Source organism: Colias philodice, chromosome 3 (assembly GCF_061535455.1).
Source record: "Colias philodice isolate Cphi_HAF_F1 chromosome 3, ilColPhil1 Martin Lab GWU primary, whole genome shotgun sequence".
Classification (NCBI taxonomy): domain Eukaryota; kingdom Metazoa; phylum Arthropoda; class Insecta; order Lepidoptera; family Pieridae; genus Colias; species Colias philodice.
Genome location: NC_143088.1, coordinates 2541579 through 2560374, shown reverse-complemented (window position 1 = coordinate 2560374; position 18796 = coordinate 2541579). Strand labels below are relative to the sequence as shown.

General features: G+C 32.7%; 1 protein-coding gene across 2 annotated transcripts in view; it reads left to right on the top strand.

Annotated features, from left to right (window-relative positions):
* LOC149489429 (uncharacterized) overlaps positions 1–18796 on the top strand; it is a 54943-nt gene that overhangs the window by 25044 nt on the left and 11103 nt on the right. The window lies entirely within an intron of this gene.

The following is an 18796-nucleotide window of genomic DNA, read 5'->3' as shown; positions in this document are numbered from 1 at the left end:
CCTGGCTTAATTACCCGTTTGTTTATTACAAGTATCTATTACGTAGTTATTTGTTCATAACAATCTTTTTATATTTTTATGCAAGTTTACAAATAAAGTTGGTAAATATTTATGAATCAAAATTGCAATCCTAGCACCATTACTATTGCAATCGTAAATTTGTTAGTCTCGTATTGCAAACTTATTTGCACTATTACAACAATCAATGTAAACAAATAGTCAGACATTCAAATTTCTAAACCAAACACAATTTATATACAAACATTACGTAGCAATTCACACGTGTGATCAAAATAAAATACATTTGCACGTGTATTACCATAACAATTGCAAATTTAAATTCAACAGTTACAATCTTAATCAAATCTCAGTTCACGAAATGGCTTTAGCTCGTCATTGAACATGACAGCGGTGGAAAATAAATCATCAATTAATTACAAATCGTCGTTAGTACTTCATACAATTACATGATGGTTTATTACGATTTTCTTGCGTTTATCAAGGCCGCCATTGTCTTGCCTATCGCACGTGACGATCGCTAACGTTTTTGCACTTTCACGAGCGTATATGATTATATTGATTTCTTCAACACTTGCATTATGTACGCAACGTATATCATTTCGTTTATTGATACGATCTTCATTATTAAAATTAACCGTGTAATGACATTGTCTTGTAGCAGTTAAGTTATCTTTAATGATTTCTGTTGAACGTTTATCAAGTTTAATGGCCCATTTATTATTGTATGTTTGACAATGAACAGAAATTTTGGACATCATTATAAGCCGTATAAGCGTTCTTTTAGAAATCAAACGCCTACTTATGAAGCTCGCTCGCATCGGATATTGAGTCGCGTGACAGTTTTAAGATAGATAACTTTCGCTTAGCTTATGCGAGTCTAATATGGGTGTGATTATAGCGCATATGAGAGCGGTCAATAGTCCCACCAATTCTATGCCCTACATTTTAAAGTTTAACATAAAACGTTAACTTCAAAGAAATAACACGCCGCATTAAATTATTTCATCACTAAAATAAGTATTGATAAATAATTAGTTTTCTAATTTGTTGGTTAGTCATAATGGTAATTACCACGTAATTACCATAAATGTGGTTTTACAATAATGCGTAATAACTAAGTAAACTAAAAATTAGGTGCATTCAAAACGTAAATCCTCTTTTTTTATATTTATAGACTTTGTATCACACAGTAAATACTCAGATCACTTCCTTGATTGCTCTTTTGGCGATTACAAAGAAAATAAAAGTACTTATAGTAAAGTTTTAATTTATTTATTTTCTACGGAACCAAAAAGTAAAATCGCTTCTGCTCACTTCACCAACCTTTTAAGGCTTTGCGTATAATGAACTTGAAAAAAAACAATCGTTGAAAGTTCGACTAATGGCTGTTAACTTTTATCGGTTATAAATAATGATTACTATAGTCGAGCCAATTTAATAGGCAACATTTGACCTGAAGAGAGGTAACCTGCTTAAAAACATCGATTAAAGTAAATTAATCGATACGGACTTGAAACATTTGTCAATCGAACTTGAAACACATATTTTATTAATTTATGATGATTTTTATTTCGAAGTGTCTAGTCGTCCGCTAAACGGATGAATAAAATAAATTAGTCGTCCGATTACCGGATGAATAAAATAATTTAATCGTCCGATTACCGGATGAATAAAATAATTTAATCGTCCGATTATTCGGATTAATAGATAACCTTTTAACACTAAAGCTAGTTGGACTAAAGCAAAGGGGGCGCAGGACAGAAAATTTTTGATGGAGTTGGTGTCATTATAACACCTATTTATTATTGTTTTATCGTAAAGATTACGCTCATATAAGCATGTTTTATAGGAACAACTTTTCTCTAAAATCAAAAATGGCCGAGTAGTCGCCCTTAATTCGTTAGGTTAGGTTTAGGTTAGGTTAGCCTTTAGGTTAGGTTAGGTTTCTTAAAAAAAAACTAAACAGAAATAGGAGCCCCGCGAAGCGGGGCTCCGTCGACGCGCAAAAAAAAATCAAGTTTAGGTTAGGTTAGCCGTTAGGTTAGGTTAGGTTAGGTTTCTTAAAAAAAAACTACACAGAAATAGGAGCCCCGCGAAGCGGGGCTCCGTCGACGCGCAAAAAAAAAATCAAGTTTAGGTTAGGTTAGCCGTTAGGTTAGGTTAGGTTAGGTTTCTTAAAAAAAAAACTACATAGAAATAGGAGCCACGCGAAGCGGGGCTCCGTCGACGCGCAAAAAAAAAATCAAATACCTACGTGTGCCCTCCTCCCCTCTCCTCCCCCCACAAAAAACCTATAATACGTGCGGCAGTTCTCTAAAGAAACCCCGATAACCTAACTATATAGATAAATAGATGTTATCGGACGATTAAATTATTTTATTCATCCGGTAATCGGACGACTAATTTATTTTATTCATCCGTTTAGCGGACGACTAGCTTTGTCCTTTTTATTTACAAGTAATCAATGCATTCGATTCTAGATGTCAGATTAACGTCTCTGGTATTTAAAAAGAAAAAAAGTTTATTGACACAAAATTGTAGCGACGTCAGTTCTTTAATTCAGAAATTCTTTATTATGTTTAGAATGGTTTATCGGTAAATTGAAATCTTAAAATTACTTGAATCGGTCATTATTATTATAAATATGTAATCGTAATTGAAAAAAGTTAAGCAAATGTGCAGTTCTAACAAAACGAAATATCATGTTATTCTATGTCGTCGTTACTAGGTTACATTGTTGAATTTTGTTGAACTGTCAAATGTTGCCTATTAAAATGGCTCTACTATATAATTTTTTATACAATAATATTTGATTACGCGTTGTAAAATCTTGAAGATAAGAATTTGTATACAGAGTATAGTACGACATAAAAGAGATGAAATTAATTATTTTGGAACTAATTCGTTTTTCATTACCTGGCAACCCTGAATTGGCAATGTAGCTGTCAAGTTGAATAAAAATTTGTTGTTTTTTTCGTGAAGTGGAGAATTATTGAGATAAAATTGTTATTTAGAACAAGAAATTTAAATAAAAAAGGAGACATCATGAAAAAGGTTAAACGTAGCGGTGTCCGTGATGTGGTGTATAAAGTTTTTATTCGGTGTTTGTCCGAATTTCAAGCTGGAAATTTATTGACTGATTTGGAAAACGTTTACAAACGTACAGCAGAATATACCGGTGAGATTCCATTTATTTTTGCTCAGTACTACGTAAAATAGAATATTCCATTAGTGACGAGTGTTTAATGTATGTATGTATGGCGATTATTACGTTTTCGCAATTTAATTTGAGGTTATTTGTATGTAAACAAAAACTAGTTTTTATAGTGCGACCAGCACAATTTGAGTCAAGAAGTTATATCCAATCCAACCAGCCTCAAATAAAGTACCTAGTTTAGATTTTACTACATAGTATAGTGATAACTGTTTTCATACAGGTATTAATCAATCAAACCATAAGAAAAAAAATCATATTTACTGTATCATATTTACAGATACTGAAGATGCCCCGTACCCTCTTGCCAGTACTTCGTAAAGAGTAATGATCAGTCCTTTGAAGGAGTAGAATATTTAGATTTTGATGAATTATATTAATGTATAAAATTTATCTACAAAAAAAATAAAAATATGTGGTTTTCAAATCGCCTTGTTTTTTTCTACCCGACGGACCCAGAAAGAGGGTAATGTGTTTGAGCTGCATGTATGCTTGTTTGTTTGTATGTTTGATTCTATGTGCGCCTCTGCAGTCTAAAGACTTGACCGATTTTTATAAAATAACTAATTCCAAATACATTTAAGTAAAATTTGACCTAGGTAGGTCAATTAAAATACTAATGTATTTTTGTCTCAAATTTACACTATTGCTACAATACAACAATTATAACGGTTTAAATCGCGGTATTTATTTTAGATTATATTATATAGATTTTTGGATTTTTATTCTATAGTATCAAGATCGCTTGCGTCGCAGTATCAGTGTTGCTATATGAGCGACGGTGGCGCCCTCATTTATTTTCATCTCTTTTGTGTCGCACTGTACTTATGTTTTTCTATTTTATCACGTGTATGAGATCTTATCTCATAATTGCTATAAATATAATTTATAATGTTATAAACTATACGAGTTAAATAAATGTATTTTACTATTTCGACTATACATATTTATGCGAAATGAGGCTAGTACAAATGGCCATTATTTACAAGGCATCAGAATAACTTAATTTTTAAACATTTTTATTTTTAAATCAAGTTTTACACTCGTTTGTACGTTACTTAGTTTAGAGTTTAGCAAGATTCTCATCATCGGAATCTTCTAAGTCAAATTTTCATGCAGTACGTCTTTTCCTTCTTAATAATTCGATTTAAGAGTAGCATTTCGACTATTTTCCATTCTTTACAATATAAATTGGGTTTTGGACATTCTAAAAATCAATTTAAATAAAAAATAAACAAGAAACTAATTTTCTAATTAAATCTGCTTTCGTCATGACCTCTGTTTCGTTCTGCTTGCTTATCAGAGTGAATATTTACGCTCTTTTTAATGTAATGATGTTCAATGTGATTGCGGTTTCGGCCTTTTTCATTCGGATCTGTTATCAAATCGACGTCATTATCAATTGTTTTATCAATTTTATCATCACCATGCGCTACATCTAGATTGTTCACGAATTTTGTATTTATGCTCACGTCACACGTCTTTTTATCTGTATTTTTACCATCTGCCATGCCATGATCATGCCAATGTCGATGCATTCAGTATCAGCATGGTAAATTTAATAGAACACAAAGCCAAATGAATGCAAACAAAGATGACCCCAATCTGGTTAATTGTACAGTCTTCGCCAAGGTCACTTACACCATTCCACTCGGTTCCAAGGAATGCCCGATCCATTATCTCATTACCTTAATAAGATTTCCAATTCGTAATAACTAATAATACGTTGTGCCATCGCGTGATCGTCCTTGATCTAAACGTGCACGAATGCACGACTCTTTTACCACGGTTACATCAGCTCTAGTCTTCGCTTGGAAATCCGAGCGAAAACATCTGAAACGTTATTTTCTATTATCTCACGTCGTTATGGAATAGTCGAAATACCCTTCTATATAAGAGTTTAATCTGAGTTGTAATTTTATTTGAATTTCAAAATGCAATCGGGTCTAACATATATTATACTAGCGGTCCGCCCCGGCTTCGCCCGTGGTACCTACATGTTTAAACTATCCTGTCTCTCAAGTTGGATCGAACTGCACATGGTGTGCGAATTTTATTATAATCGGTTAAGTGGTTTAGGAGTCCATTGAGGACAAACATTGTGACACGAGATTTATGTATATTCAGATTTGTCTAATTTTAAGCAGATACATTGTCCTGGAAAAACACTAATACTTGTTTAGGATAACATAGCTAGTTTGGTAATATCTTTGAAACATAATCTTTCTCTTTTTAATTGACGAACATCTTCGTGGTCTTGGTGAAAACAAAGAGCACCAGACCGGCTATTCCGGATCTTTACTTTTCTCGGTAGTAAGTACATACAATAACATCAAAATACTACAATGAAAGTTGAACCGTACACATGTTTGTTTATTTCATACGAAAGGTCACAAACGTTCGCCTCACATCTTGTTAGAATTATCTGTACTTTCATCGTTGAATCGTGATGGTCCTTTAAGCTAAATCGTTTTTGTTTACTCCGCAGTGGTTCTTCACGAGATACACAAACATGTTTCGCATTGTTTGTTTTTGTTATTCTTACAACAATGGCAGCTTGTTTATAGAATAAATTATGCTACGATCTACGATCTAGTACTTTCAAGTTGCTCGCGATATTCTCAACTATAAAATATTTTCTTGTTTATGATCTCAGACCTCAGTACTGATTTATTTCCAAATCGTAATACAATTCAGAGATCCATGCTCAACCGTACTATTACTGTCCATTAGGGTTTCTCTTTAGCTGTTCATTACTCCACCGCAGGGCAAATAGCCTCATAACCCTCGTTTTATCAGCCATTTATAAATAATGGCTGGAGGTTGTCGCGTGCTAACTGATCAACAAAACAGACACGTCCTCGCCCTTCCACCTTTCCAACGTTCAGACCCTTAGCAATTAGTTCTACATGCGGGCTTATCCGGTAGGAAAATGTGGAGACACGTTTCTGTTGTTTGTACTTTTGATTGGGGCACTGTGTTTGAGTTCATACCGAAACCGTAGTCAAAGACGAGCCAACGAGACCAAGTTTATTAGAATCTTATTTCATTTTTTTTGTTGTATTTTTTGTAGTTATGTTATCCACCGTACATCGTGGTGTAGTTCTCAGTGTAATAAGTTCGAGAGTTAAGATCGGTGTTGGTTGGAAACAATATGCTTAGAAAGGGAATAATAATGTTCAGTAACAAGCAATATTTTCACTTAAAAAATTTTTAACAGAGATAGTGTTTCATTAGTTTTTATCGATCTTTAAGTAGTAATAACATCACGTGAACACATACCACGTGGTTCTAAATTACACGTTTTATTATTAACACTTTATCTCTCAGCTGTTTTATAACAAGTGTGCTTTTAACGTGACTCCAACGTAACACAGTATAGCACGTGTACAGGTAGTGTGCATAGCATAAGGTTTCTTAAGGAAGCACTACTTAGACGATCCTATTACAATATGGAACGGAAATATGACATGCGACGATTTAGCGTGTAATACCTCCAAGCATTATAAGCCGATATATCTTTACAAAGCGTTTGATAAAGTATGCGGGGGTAAGGACCGGTGTACATGAACTTATAATGGACTTTGTTACAAGTATTGCTACAAGATAGTGTGGACTAGTTTATTCATATAAAGTTTTATGTGGAATTTTGAAATATCTTTTAGAGTAGGGGAATCGTGGGGCGTGTTGTGGTGTGCCTGATAGTGATAATGTTAATGGTTCTATTTACTTGCCCGCATCAAAATAATTAACTTAACAACAAAGAAAAGCGTTTATTCAGCTTATCTGTTTGTTCCGTATCGCAAACAGTAAAACTTCTTTATCGTATAATAGGTATGTAATAAATTATTTTCATGTCATTTCTTCGTTTGATAGAACGTTGAATTTCACAAGGGTTTACCTAGTCTAGTATCTACATTTACATAAAAATGTAATTCAACGTTTAGTAAATTCTTTAGTTCTCCGTGTTCACTGTGCGTATCGTGTTTAAGGGTATACTCTACTTCTACAGGTCTCTAACCTCCATACTGATAGACATTAACGTACTCATGGGTATGGTATCGCTAAATTGTGTAATAACTTCGCTAACATAATGTCTTCTTTCGTACACTACCATTTCTACTTAACAATCAATTAAATGTTTCCATCTGTAATATTCCTCCTTTTTAACAAGCTTTTAGTAGCTTCATCTGTAATCTGTATGTGTATGTAGTCGTCCTTTAGACTCAATTTTGAACCACTTTAAAAGGACAGATTTCAAACTTTGTACACTTATCTAGGATTAATGACAATAACTACAATAATTTCATGCGTTTATCTCATTCAAGCGTTCATCCTTTAACTATATACTTCTAATATATTCTAATATATTATATATTCTAATATATCTAATATATTATATTATAAAGGCGAAAGTTTGTAAGGATGTATGGATGTATGGATGTATGGATGTTTGTTACTCTTTCACGTAAAAACTACTGAACCGATTACAATGAAATTTAGCACACATATAGAGGGTAACTTGGATTAACACATAGGATAGTTTTTATCCCGGAAATCCCATGGGAACGGGAACTATGCGGGTTTTCCTTTGCAAACGCGGGCGAAGCCGCGGGCGGAAATCTAGTATTAAATAAATATTTAATCAAATGCTTACTTCGTTTGTTCCATATCTTAAAGCCAAAGTAAACTGCTTAATCTAATCCATTATCCACGTCAGATGGTATGCGTGATCATCAGCCACTTAATCTAAAACATAACCGTGTCAGACTGTTTTCTGATTTAGTAACAAGGAAATGTGAACTGAGATGTGAACTTGGTTTCACCATTTCATGCTTTGCATATGCGGTTTAGCGTGTGGCCTAATAAAACATATTGCAAGATTTCAAATGTGTTTTATGCTCCAGCAACTATTGTATTGTATTGAGTTATTATCGAAGTATTTGAGTTACAGTTTGTTTGATTCGGAGTTTAAAATTGGCAATGTTGGTAATCGTTTGAACGAATACAGTTAGGTATAATCTTAGGTATAATATATGTGTTATTTCAGAGTTTGAAATTGGAAAAGTTTATATGTGTTTTAATTACTTTTTTACGTTATGTACGTTATGTAATGGTTAATTATTTTGACTGTCTTATCGAATATTTACGTACTTTCGAAATAATTAATTGTATAGATTGTATGTTAGTTGTTACATATACATGATATGTATGTAACAAATAACGTACTATATCTAATATAACTATGTGACTTTCAAAAAAAAATTGTGCTGACCATTGGTGCCGACATAAGTATTATTCCAAGAATTTTCTTCATGGTCTACTTATTCTTAAACATTTTTATATAAATACCAAAAGAATGGATGTAATATAAACTTGCTTATTTTTAAATGTGTTTCATATTTCATAATCTAGAAAAATAAACATAAATATATTTTTAAATTACGAAAAAAATCTGAGTTATATCGATCCAAATAACTGAATAATTCAATGGATGACTATGAGCCAATAATGCATGCATTAGAAATGATTTCAAATTATACATTCCTTTTTGCAAAAAATTAGTACATTGCAGTATTGCAGACTGCAGTAGGTAATGCTTCTCATTATTTATTCTCTTCATTCTTTTATTTATGCACTAACGTTGAAATAATAAATTTAAAATAACATTATTTTTGAAGTAAAACTTCTTTAGGCGCGACTAGGGAGTAACTCAGATTTTTTTTCTGACGGAAGTAACGCTGTGTAGTTTCCGCCATTTAAAAATAATAATTCTGATTGGTTGTCTAATAAAATAAAACGCTTGATTGACAGACAAGAACAAAAAACTATATTTTAAAAACCGAACATATCTAAACCTAACACACTTCTTGCTACATGTCGCTACTAAATAGTTCGTATATGAGTGATATTGTTGATACAAAATAAAGATATAAAATAACACCCCTACTTATCACAATATTCACTAAACAATCATATACAAAATTATTCTATACAAACTATGCCAAGAAGCAACATAAATTTATAATGTTTTGCTGAACATAAACTTTTAGTAAGAATATCAGCTGGCATATCAGCTGTTGGCAAATACAGCACCTTAACAATTTTATCTCTTACTAGATCACAACAAAAATGATATTTAATATCGATATGCTTTGTACGTTTATGAAATGCTGGATTTGCACACAGCTTCTGCGCACCTTGATTATCATTAAATATGCAAATAGTGTACATCTTATTGGTTATTTCATATTGTAATTCCTTAAGATATAATGCTTCTCTACATGCTTCAGATAGACCAATATACTCTGATTCAGTGCTAGAGAGGGCTACACATTTCTGTTTTCTACACTCCCATGATATTACACCATCAGATAACAAAAAACACATTCCAGTATATGATCTCCTATCTTCAGAGTTAGAAAGCCCAATCAGCATCTACATAGCCTGTTATTTCTGAATTACCTTCTTTACAATATTTTATTCCATAACATTTAGTTCGTTTTAAATACCTTAATACTCTTTTTGCATATTCCCAATGCTCTTTTGTGTGACAATTATTAAACTGACTTAAAAAACTTATAGAGTAACTAATATCTGGCCTAGTTAAGACTGACAAGTACATCAAACTACCAATTAGTTGTTGATAGGGCACATGACTATTTGCCCCTACTGGACCTTTATTTACATTTAATTTGACCTCCATCGGAGTATCAACAGTCTTTAGTTAGTTTAAAATAACTTGTATCTTTAAAATAACAGGTTGTAAGTATATGTCATATACTACACGCTTCTTGACTTATACGCCAGCTAGTGGCAAATATCATAATCAATTAGGATTATTTATTTTCAAATTTTCAAACGGATCAATTGTGAATAGCAAAGTGAATGAAAAATTCAACAGTTTTAAAAACATTATTTTAAATTGCAAAATTTTTTGAAAATCTCTAAATATACTTGTTTATTTATTACTTTTAAAATAAGTAAATTAAAAATAAATTTTCTGACAATTGCGACATTTTATAATATTCAATAACAAGGTTATATTGACATGTGCGTTTTACTTCAATCGCGCGTAAAGGTTACACGCACACACTTTTTTCGTGTTGTTTATCGTGTTGTTTTAAATGAAAATAGGAATCTTTCTTTCTTTCATTTTTTATTTCAAAATTGACCTAGGTATATTTATTTGTATTGAAAAGGAGTAACAATATATTTTTCATCGGAATAGGTGCATTAATTTAAGTCTAAATATATAATAATATGTAGTTTAAAAAAAACTAAAAAACACGCTTTTCATAGAAAACCGAACTAAAAAATAGAAAATTTTATCAAATTATTGTATTGTCAGTCAAAATCGCGCCCAAAGAAGTCGGTTACAAACTTACAAACATACAGTCGGTTACAAACATACAGGTGAAGCTAATATAAAGCGTGTAAAAAGGGAAACTGACTATATGACTGACCTAGACGTCATAGACCGTGTACTCGTTGACTCGAACGAAGTCGGAGTAGTTGCTAATGTCGCAGCCTAAAGCTAGTAAACAACACAATATTAAATTAATTTCAATATTTAATTACTTCTTGTAACAACAACATATTTAATTGAATATTATAAATATTGAATGTGATTGTAATACTCGATTCGTCCTCGATGCAAATGTCAACAAAATAAAAATAAAAACAAAAACAACTTCAAAAAATCCTCTCACTATTAATTTTACTTTCCAATACTTATCGTTATTAAGCTAAAATCAGTTAAGCCGAATTTCGTTAACCCACATACAACTTAACCACAACTTAGCGGTACTTTATGCATACATGGAAGGAACAATGCTGCATTTTTGTTCTAATGTCAAATGAATATTCATTTTAACCTACTTACCAAAAAACGTGTCAGTTGTTGAATGGTTTTTATTTATAGTTTGAAGCTAAATGTGGAGCCAGTTTTCCAGACATTATTACACTATACTTATAAAGAATTCATTTAATCTTAAAATTAAGTATAGTGAAGTCCCGTGTCCCCGTAGTGGGGTAAGGGGCAGATGCATTATTCATACATCTGTTTCACTGATCGATTTTCTTTAGGGACAAGTAGGTGATCAGCCTCCTGTGTCCTGCCAGACCGAGACATTTTTTTTTTCTTCGTCTCCACCGGGAATCGAACCCAGGACCCCTCGGTTCTACGCTCAAGCGCCAACCACTGTACCAAGGAGACGGTCAAAATTAAGTATAAGTAGGTAGTGTGAAACTGCTGTGATAATTATCTAGGCATAACTTTATAATAATTATAAATTGTGCAGATGAAACCTTAGCTCATAATAATCATGGAAATACTTTTTTTTGAAGTGAACTTCTTTAGGCTCCTTCACGTCATGGAGTAAGGCGACGATTTTGGTATCTTTGAATCTTGCCGAAGAAGTTTCACTTCTGACACGTGTGCTCTTTTTTCCGTTGAATTGTTAAGTTATGTTTATTTATATATGAATTTGTTCAGACCTTTAACCATACCAGATTTATTTTTTTATTGTTAAATTTTGTCTGGTTTGTTGATGACGTGCATCGCTCGAAAACAAAACAATATGGTTTAATTTAAAGTTCAGTGATACAATTAAAGGCTAAAGCCTATTCTTTCTTTTGTTTTTTTTATTAGAATGCTAAATTTAAATATTTAAAATATCACGAGCAACATATTTTTACACGCGTATTCATATAGTCTGAGAATTTGTTACTCCACATAATATTTTTAATATTCCCTAGGTATTTTGCTTTGTATAAACTAACTACCTGTGCCGCGCGGTTTCGCCCGCATTGCTCCGCTCATGTTGGTCTAAGCGTGATGTTATACAGCCTATAGCCTTCCTCGAGGCTATCTAACACCGAAAGAATTTTTCAAATCGGACCAGTAATTCCCGAGATTAGCGCGTTCAAACAAACAAACTCTTCAGCTTTATAATATTAGTATAGAGTGGTATAGATTAGACATTTTAGGTTAATAGCTTTTGTCTTCCGTAGTAGAAAGGGGGTAGAGAAACTATGATTTATTACTTTGACACTGACACTTCATCTGTCTGCAACACAATTAGGGGTTTTATCTTAAACGTCTGGAAAACGTTTGTTATTAATTGTTTTAGAAGACCTGTGAATGAAGGACAAATACTTTCTCTCGACTGCCTAGACGTAAGTAATCTATGGCGACTGGTGTGATACTTAGTTCAGAGAAGTGATTCTTTCCTAAAAACTGTTTTATATAAATAATAATTAACTTTTAAAAAACTATAATTCATACTAGGCAAAAATAAAACACACTTAAAGTACCTAAGTATATTATGTGACTCTATCAAAATAAGCTTTGGAAGCAGGAATGACCAAAGCTTCTCAACTATAGTGTCAACGCTCTCCTTATCTTCGTGATAAGTAAGCCAATTTACCTGTAAGATACAAAGAAAATGTTATCCTGCCAAATTATATAGTCCCTAAAAGACGGTAACGACTGAGATGCAATAACCCTACCCAATTGTGTAGTATTTCAAAACTTCTTTCTATTCGATCTTCAGCCAAAACGCTACGCACTTTCTCTGTTTTGTAATTATTTTTTGTTCCACTAAATACTGGAAAGGGTACTAATGATTTAGTTTATATTGCGTGCTACATGCAAATTGCTTCATTGTAGTTGCATAAAGATGCTCTCGTAAGTACGCACTTATACAATTAAACGGGAAATTACTTTGTTTTAAGGAAATAATTGTGCAATGAAAAACAATGAAATTTTTTAGAATTATGCTTAGTTATAGGCGCGGAAAAACTTATATAATACTATCTAGCTGTGCCCTGCGGTTTCACCCGCATTGCTCTTCTCCTGTTGGCCTTAGGGTGATGATATATATAGCATATAACCTTCCTCGATAAATGGGCTATCTAACACCAAAATATTTTTTCAAATCGGACCAAGAGCTCCTGAGATTAGCGCATTCAAACAAACTCTGCTTTATAATCACTACATAGTATAAAACAAAGTCGCTTTCCCTGTCCCTATGTCCCTATGTCCCTTTGTACGCTTAAATCTTTGAAACTACGCAACGGATTTTGATGCGGTTTTTTTTAATAGATAGAGTGATTCAAGAGGAAGGTTTATATGTATAATAATATCCATTAAGTAGTGGAGAAGTACTGTTATTTTTGAGGTTTCTAATGTGATGTCGTAAAAAATTACATTTATTCCGCTTACATTGCAAACGCAGGCTGAACCCTACGAGTTTTATCAAAATAATGTACTAAGTATTATACACATTGAAAAGGTCTACAGAAAAGTCCGCGATGGTATATGTCTATCTCTTTTGGATAACCCACAATAACTTTTTTTTGTCATTTACTTTTTACGACAAATAATGGCTAATTTTCGAAGCGATTTTAACCAATACAGCATTAATCCTTAAGCAATTAAATACCATGGATACATTGTTCATTTAATATAGATCTATATGGCCCTTTACACCGCATGATTTAAGTGAATATTTTCGAAGATATTACAGATTTAAAAATTGCGGGACGTAGCGTTTGCGGCCGCCCGGCTATGTATTTTATACCCGTGCGAATTGCGATGCCGGAGCGGGCCGCTATATTTTTATACCTATACAACGTTCACAATTTTTCTGTAGTGTATTTAGTATCAGCATTGCACCCGTGCGAAGCCGGGGCGGGTCGCTAGTATTATTATAAAGAGGAAAGGTTTGTATGTATGTATGGTTTTCACGCATAAACTACTGGATCGATTTTGATGAAATTTGGCACAGATAATCTTTAGACCCTGAGAAAGAACATAGGCTATGTTTTATATTTATTGCGAAATATGTACCACGGGCGAAGCCGGGGCGGACCGCTAGTATTAGTATATAACATTCATCCGGCCAAAAATCCTAAAGCTAGTTTTCTTAATTTGTTTTTTATTTCTATACAATTATTGATGGTTAAAAATAATATTCTTCAAAGAAATTTTAATAATACAATTACCTTAAACTTTAATGCTATAGAAATTGTAACAAAAGTTATAATCAAGGTTGTTATTACACCTTACATTTACATCTAATAATTGGTCATTGAACTTAGACAAAAAATCAAACAAGGACGGTGCTAAAATAACAAATTGAATTTTTTTCCTTACATGTGCGCGTTCATATGCATGTAATTAATAACCATCCAATTTAAAACGTAGGTTAACTGTAAGTATTAATATTCCTTTAAAAATGTGTGGAATGAATTGGTTAAATACGGATTTTAACTAATGATACTTGAGATCCATTTAATTTGTTCTTTACACAGATTTTTCTCTTGTAACCAATTACAAATCTCTTGTACAATCAAGCTCACAATATACGTGTAAAATGAAATGATCTCATTACGTAGAGGTATCGTAGGACAACATTTGTAACTCTATTTTGTAACATTCTGCAATTGACATACGTGCCTGTTTTTTTTTTGTGTGGTGTCTCTCAATGTTAGCCAGAAGGGCTTCTACATTTTAACGCGGACGCGGGGGTAAACTGAAGGTTCACCCTGGTAGCGACATGCACAAGACACATCCCCTTGACGGGGACCACGAACCTCGGCTTGAGCTGTCGCTTGAGTGGAGGAGGCCAGAAGGCCCTCATCGGACGGGATACGTGCCTGTGACTATGTTTGTTTGTGTGTGTGACCTGTGAATATTCATTTGCCCATATACATCATATCATCTTATGTTTGATATAAGATGTTGACATTGTAGTTACTTTCTCACTTTTACTATCCCAAAATCACCGTGTGGGCGAACCTAAATAAACTTTGTTTATGACAAGCAGCAACCAACTGTATGATCATAGTATACAGATGTACGATGTATGAAGATGCTATGCTATACTAGCTGTACCCCTCGGTTTTACCCGCATTCCTCCGCTCCAATTGGTGTTAGCTTAATAATATATAGCCTTATAGCCTTCTTCGATAAATGGTCTATCTAGAAGTGGAATCATTTTTCAAATCGGAGCAGTAGTTCCTGATATTAGCGCGTTCAAGCAAACAAACAAACTCTTCAGCTTTATAATAGTAGTATAGGAGTATAGATTTAGGGATGTTTAAAACTTTAAATAGAAGTTAATTAGTAATCCAGTAGCAAGAAAACGTTTTTATCTTATCTTATATATAAAATTCTCGTGTCACAATGTTAGTCTGCATACTCCTCCGAAACGGGTGGACCGATTCTCATGAAATTTTCTGTGCATATCGGGTAAGTCTGAGAATCGGCCAACATCTATTTTTCATATGTACCACGGGCGAAGCCGGGGCGGACCGCTAGTTATTTAATAAACGCCCTCTAAAAGTGGTATAGTTTCATAAATTAATAACTAATAGGTTGTTTGAATGTTAATTATTTTATGAATGAAACAGTTATCTTGTTTATACCGTAATTTATTGGTCCGTGTAAATGTTTTGAGGTCAATACTATTTTTCAAAACATAAGCTTCGGTAATTTTTTGAGTCTTTATTTTGAAATGTAATATAAATCAGTTTTGAAATAGCTAATAGCTTTTGCTATTATAGTGTTTCTGCTGGAAGCTTTTTTGTTATTAACTAAGATCTAATTAACAAAACATAATATATTCGCTCAATATAACGTAATATAAGAAACTAGCATATAACCTTGGTTTAATACTTTTGAAAAAAGAAAAATCCTTTTCATAATATTATAACGATAACGCTATATTCAAATCAATGTTTCACTCTACCATAATATCTAGGAGGCAACTTATGCATACTAAACAGAACATTCTAAAGCAAAAACACGTAAAAATAACTGGTCTGCATATATAAATATCATCCAAAGAAATAATGTTTCATTTCCCAATATCGCACACAACTTGCCCAACTTATTGTTTGCACTAAACTACACTCTACTGCATTGTGACGTCACAACTCACTAATTAAGATGTACCACGAAGTATGGAGATTACTAACTGGGACACGGCTTAGCCAATCTTTGTATGGGATTCAGACAGGATGTGAGATGATGTTTCCACATTTGAGATCTTAAACGGTAAACCAAGTTTTAGGTTTAAGATCTTAATGTGGCGTTTTATGCAACGCTGTTAGATGTAGTGCTGTATTATGGCAGTTTATGAAATACTTGTGCTATTTGATTTTAAAGAATTTGAGACTTAAAGTTTAAATGTATTAACAATGCGATTTATTTAAAAGCCACTTCAGTTTAAAATACACATTTATCTTTGATGTAGATTAAATAGAAGATTGTAAAGATATATTTTATCATATTTGGTGAATATTTTTACATGATTATTCGTGCTAATATTAGCTAGAGGTAACAGTAAAATACCCTTTAATGTATGATAATAATAAAGGATATTCTCAATTCTCAAATGACTCAGCCTCAAACAAATTACTAGCAATGACAGTTTCACACTGCACTAATTACAGCATTCAATTGTATAGACTCATAGTGTTAAACACGTTTTAATTAGAACTAGAATAAAGCTTTACAAATTACCTAAACAATAACTTCCTTTGCCAACGGTTTTTCTACACAAAAAGCAACCCTTCGTAGCACGCTTCGATGGATGCGCGTGCGCATCTGACCTTTTGTTTTTGCGATGTTGGAATTCAATTAAAATGCCTATATCGTAACGGGTAGTGGTTAATATAATCGTTTAAATCTATGGGTGACGGTTGTATTCAATCAAGAAATATTTTCGCAAAAACCTTATAGTGAGGTGTGTTCGTGGGAAAAACAAAAACTTTGAAGTAACGTATGGTTTTTGCGTTATGATAAAAAATAAGATTTAATTGAATTAGTTTCAATTCACTAATTGTACTAGGTATTATTAGTTGTATTTAATAAGAAATAAACAGATTCATTTTTAGTATAACAGTAGGCAATTTAATACTTAACAATTTTTTTATAATTTTTAACTTTCTCACATAGATAAAGAATATCAGGAGTTCTCAGTTATCAATTGCTTCAAAAAGATACACAAATGAATTTAAAGTTAACTTCCGTTCAACACTTATTTAATTCAAGTCACCAGCATTACAAAGCCATAAAAAGATGTAACACAAAACATAATTTGGTCGAGATAAAGCGATTACTTCAGTAACATAATTTGGTCCAGGTCAAACGATTTCAGACACAATTCGATATATAATTTTGCATTTCGACATTATTATGTAAATTATCTATATTAAAGTAAAAGCAGATAATAAAAATGTAAAATTACGCTTACATAACCCTTAAATGCGATCACCACAATAGACTAAAAACATCAATCTTAAATCCAAGATGGCGCCCCGCTGCGACAATTTCTGCTATAATGCCAGCTTTCTGAAATGATATACTGCGTATTGTGATGTAAGTGTTGCTTAAGTACTTTATAACCTTAATCCGTTTAGATTTTAATGCTGTACTTGCGATATAAGTACTTCAAGTGTAAAGGGAAAATGAAATTCTTGATTTAAGTCGAGTAAGATTTTTGTTAACTAGAACTTTTGAAATAAGAATTAAATAGATAAATGTTTGAATATTGTGTTTTTTGTATTCCCATAGATAAGAGAGAGTCTGATTTAACAATTAATTATTATTTAAAAAGAATAATACATCTTATTTTGATCTACCTGTACCTACGAAAATCTTATTACTAGCCTGTAACTGAATGTGCATCTGTATTTCTATGTTTATTCTTTAAATAATAGCCACTAAATTAGTTAAATGAGAATTGAGAAAAATGAAAAATTAAGTACCACTTTTTAGGAAACCATTTATCAAAGCTACTCGATATTTCATGTTTAATCATCCACTTCTCCGTACCCATTGTATAAACAGTAAGTCGATTTTGTCATTGCCTACTCAGACTCCTGAAGAACCGCCATACTGTTACAAATGACCCAATATTTTTGTCTGTATCTCCGGACCTATAAGTGATTACTACAAAAATATCAAATGATTTAATTATTCATGATTTACTTTCTGAATTGAAAGCAATAAGGTCAGTTTACTTTCCTCACTAGATAGATTCGTGAGTCATCGATACATCGAATTATCGAGAAAGTGTTATTGATCGTTATTGAATGAGATTAATTTGTTTTGTCATAGAAAGCCGTAGACCGGTAATGGTTTTTTGGTCTAGTATCAAACGGAGGACCTTCCGGTTGACAGATAATCAAAGTCGATAGAAAAGATAGTTTATGTCATAATTTTATAATAAAACTGTAGCAGGGTAGATCCGTACTTCGCGGAAGAATTCCAACCAATACCCGCGGCCCCATTTAAAGTGGCTAGACGGAACACAGTGGGGTTTTAGTCGGTAAGAATCCGACATAACCAACGGCTCCTTCCCCGGGGGCCGTGGGTATCTGTTCAAGATTTCCCCATTTAAAAAAAGGGTAGATCCGTACAAGGTAGATATTGAGGGAAATATAATATGGGCGATCTTTATTAAAGACATAGAGTAGGAAGCCAAACAAATTCACCCTAAGAAATTATTGCGTGGCATTGAATGCATTTTTGTATTTACAGATTTA